The sequence below is a fragment of the Triticum aestivum genome, chromosome 5B, assembly GCF_018294505.1.
Source record: "Triticum aestivum cultivar Chinese Spring chromosome 5B, IWGSC CS RefSeq v2.1, whole genome shotgun sequence".
Taxonomy (NCBI): domain Eukaryota; kingdom Viridiplantae; phylum Streptophyta; class Magnoliopsida; order Poales; family Poaceae; genus Triticum; species Triticum aestivum.
In genome coordinates, this window is record NC_057807.1 from 153,652,551 (window position 1) to 153,657,245 (window position 4,695).

Below are 4,695 nucleotides of genomic sequence, written 5' to 3' on the forward strand. Positions count from 1 at the left end.
AACATGTGGTTTGGTTGTAGTACTTGAGGTAGGAACCTAATACCTTTGATCACCCCGAGAATATACATTACACTCAATTATTGCTTAGCCATGCTCGTAGACGGGGACTGGATCGTGATACACATGGAAGTTGGGAGAGATATTAATTTCGGATAACTCTAAGGTGGCAACTTTAATACACATCTGGGTGGATTGGTTGGGGCACCTGGAGAATCCAGTGCTAGCCCATTTGGGAAATCCCGGAGTACCCGTGTGATTTTTCCTCGGTTCGCCACCCAGGCTCAAAGGGATCATATGATATTTCATGCCTAGAAACTTCCTGTGCAGCCACAAGACATTATGGGCTCTGGCGTAGTTGAGTAAGTTGCGTGAGCTCGTGAAGAGGTGGACAAGCAGATGTAGAGGAAAATAGGTGTACCGGTCTACCTAGAGTAGAGAGTTAATGCTTCAGAAAGACTATGTCTCAATCTTCCGATCATGGATGCGGTCGAGTCTTGTGGGAAAAATGCGCAAACCTCTGCAGAGTGTATAAACTAATCATGGTTAGCCGTGTCCCCGGTTATGGACATCTTGAGTATCAAGAAGTGGATATTATCATTGATCTCATCACTCTTTAATTAATTGAATTGGGTCTAATGATGATACTTGTTTAATGTTGGGATTTGAGTAGGAGGAACCTTCTCAAATATTGGTATAAACTTTGTAGTAAATACAATTTATTCCTTTTGAAGTAGGAAAAATTAGCTTTATGCAAAACATTAAACTTAGAGCCTCCACCAGCCAAATATGCATGTAGATATAGTTTCTTGCATTCATTTCTTTACAGTGTAACTCTGCCAACATATTCAATGTGCTGACCTACACGGCTGCAACGTCTCATGTTGCAGACTTCTCAAACGACAAATAAGGTGCGATAGGTCAGTGTCATGCACTCAGCTATGCCGTTGGAGTTGATGGACTCATTTACCTTCGAAGCTTCCACAGTTATTTAATTTAGATGGCCTTCAACCATTCGATTTTGTGTAACAGATACTCTTTTGAGGACCTCGATGTAATAAGTGTGTGATTGAACTCTGTTATAATTCCTCGAGTACTGTGTGTGTCAGCATACCGATCCAGGGATGACACTTAAGCACAGAGACTTCGGTCCATTGGGATCATGGTCGCTACAGAAGTTATCACTCCGACTCCGAATATACTCAAGATGAGGGTGTTGCCGGTCTAGCACTTGTGTCAACCAACTCCTATGACATATTTGATTCACCAAATGAAGGAATTGGAAGATGCTTCATTGCTAAAGGCCCCAAGGTATCACACCCCGAGTATGTTGATTTCAATAGTGATGAAGATGATTTGGTAGGTGATGATGATTTACTTGTTGACAACTCTAGTGATGAATACTATGATGAAAATTCTATTAATCGTGCTAATAAAGATGAAATGAATGACAATGATAAGAAGGAGATTAAGAATCTAACTAAAGAACTAAACACTCTTAAGTTAGCTCATGAAAATACTTTGGAAGATCATCAAGAACTTTTAAAAACTCATGAGAAGCTATGCTTCGAGAAGCTCAATCTTGAGCAAGAACATGGGTTCTTAAAAGCCATCAATGATGATCTTCAGAAGAATAGTTCTTCTTACATTGCCAAGCATTTACTCTTGTCTACTTACATGCCACAAGTAACATTTAGCAACAAGAGTAAGAAAGATTCTTCTTCTAGTAGTAACAATAATCATGCTAAATCCAATATTGTTGCTTCTACTAGTTCTCTTGATTCCACTAATGATTCTCTTAGCCAAGTTACACTTGAGCAAGAAAATAGCTTATTGAAGGTAATTATAGAGAAAGGTGTTTACAAGAGCCTTGCCAGAAGTAAACAATTTGAGGAAATTGTACGCAAGAAAGGAAGGCACCGGAAGAATCAAGGTGTTGGTTTTGAATAAAAGTTCAATGCCAATGAAGTTGAGTGGGAAGAAGATCAATACCCCAAGACTAAGTTTGTTCCTCAACAAGAGAAGTATGATCCTACTTCCTTCAAGGGAACACAAGCTCACGATGATCTTCCACCACAAGACCACAAGCTAAAAGGCAAGGACAAGCTTCAAGAGGAGATTGATGCATTTGAAGATGCTCCAAAGGCCTGGGTAAAGTGGGTTCCCAAGTCTACTTCAAGTTCTACTTCATCAAGTACATATACAACCCTAAGGATTCACATCAAGATGATGTGGATCCCGAAGAAGAAGAACTAGATAGTTCTTGAGGGTGACTCTGCCAACATTCTTCACTCATATTCATTTTGGCAAGGAAAAGTGCAAACAACTTCCACATCTTGCACTAGTTCAAGGAGTCAGAAACCCTATTGTTGGTAAGACATGGGACAAGGTAATCTAATGCTTTCATGGACATCATCATGTGTGTGCTTCACTCTATGTCTATAGATATTCTTGTTTGTTACTTGTGGGACTAACCCATGTAGGTATTGTAAGTGCAACTCACTCCAATGGATTGCTCCAAATGATCTACCTCAACAATGAGCATCCACATCTTCAACACCTACATGAAGTCATCATCGACAAAACCCAAGGTTAGTTCATCCCTCTTAGGGAGGATATCACATCTAGGAGGAGGTTTACTCTAAGAATTGAGCTAAAGCAACTCTAATGGTGTGAACACAACAATGCTTTATGTAAAAGTGGTAACCCCACTTGTGCTTAAACGATGAGTATGACCTACGATCAAATGTTCTCATTTGAGTCCTAAGTCAATATACTCATATATAGACGACCTAGTCATCGCCAATTGCTTGATAGATGCTAGAATGTTTGTGCATGCTTTGCCACATATTTCATTTGCCATTTTATTGTGTGAGAATGTTGTTTGCATACTTTTCTCATTCGAGGACATCCATTTGTTACTTTGATTGTTTGACTCTTCTTCTTTTGCCAAATGGATGGACAAGAATGCCTAAGAACTTCCTCTAGCTATCTATGCTTTTCTCATCTCAAACTCTATTCATGCTACATCACAAAGTTTGATCAAGTCAGATTCGAACCCTCTCAGTGAGGAGCACTCGGAGTCACCGATTCATCATAGACTTAAAATTCCAAAACCTCTCTATGCATTTCGGTCTGACCGATTCATCCTTTTCGGTCGTACCAGGTTCACTGAGTTGATCTAGGTTTTCAATCTCGGTGCAACCGATTAGAACTATTCGGTCACACCGAGTTGCAGTAACCGCTTGCGATTCTGCATCTTGGTGCCATTGAGTTGTTCCACTCGGTCACACCGACAGGGTCAGGATATATATACCAACGGGTCAAATTTTGGAAATTTCTCGAAAACCTATTCACCCGCGCGTGTCCTGCTCTGCCGCCTCGGGTCTTCGGATCGTCCTCTCGTTGCTAGCGACCTCCCGCCACTGGTCTCCGCTGCTGTCAATGGAAATCTTCACCTCCGTTGCCGCCGTAACGAGCTCATCGGCAAGTTAGGGTATGAGTTCGACACTTTGTGCAATCTTTTACCTCTGATTCTTAGTACAAAGACAATGCCATGTTTCTTACCAAGTATGAGATCAATCTGTTAGAGAAATCTTCCTTTAGATTAGTTTTGATTCAAAAATTTAGGGTTAGGTTTCTGCCGAACTCATCTCAGACCGACCGAGTTGTAGAAATTGGTCTCACCAATTTGGCTTAGGTCATTGCACTTGTAATTTTCGGTCGGACCGAAACTTGCAAATCGATGTGATCGAGTTCAGAACTTTGTGAAACCCTAGCAATCTCGGAGTCACCAAACTGTGTCTCGGTCTAACCGATTCCACTAGTTTAGAGTCCAAAGTTGCTTCGGTGCCACCGAGTGTGACAAATCAGTAGCTCCGAAATGCTTTCTTTGGAAAACTAAAATTAAGTCTTTGACTCATTTGTTCTGCAAAAACTCTGCACTATGTGATGCTCATACATTCTATCTCATCTATAACTATTCACACGGTCAGCTCTTAGTTAGCAGTGTCAGTATCTCTGATCATAGGGACAGTTAGAATAAGTCTGAGGAGCAGATGGATCTGAGTGAGAGCACTAGTCCCTCTGGCAGCTATGATGAGGGGAGCAGGAACACTCCCAGCAACCCGCCTAAGGCAACAACTAGGCAAAGAAAGAAGAAAAGCTCAGATTCAAAGGATGAGGATTTTGAAGTTGAGGAAGTGACCTCGAAGAAGAAAGTGCTCAAGAAGGAATATGGTGCTGCTGCTAACACCAAGCCAGGTCAGCACAAGAAAGCACCTACCAAGAGAGTGCCAATGTCAAAGGCCAGAGCATCAACACAAGAGAAAATGGAATTTACTCTTGAGCCCAGAGAAGATGGAGATGGAAAGAAAAGAAAGGAAAGGGTCAGGAAAACTGTTGCAAGAGTAATTGGAAAGTCATCAATGGTGAGAGATGATGCAGAAGAAGAGGAACAAGAGGATGCTCCACCAACACCCAAGTCTCAAAAGCTGATGTGGGATGCCATGAAGTCTCGGGCTGCTCCTACAAAGCTCCAGCCAAGCTTCAAAGTCTGAACCAAAGAGAAGCACTAGGAACATTCCTGCTGCAGAGAAGAACAAGGCCCTAGTGCCTGAGATTGAAGAAGAAGAAGACGAAGCCCAAGTGCTCAGAAAATTAAAGCCAAAGATACCAGACCATGATGACAATCATCCA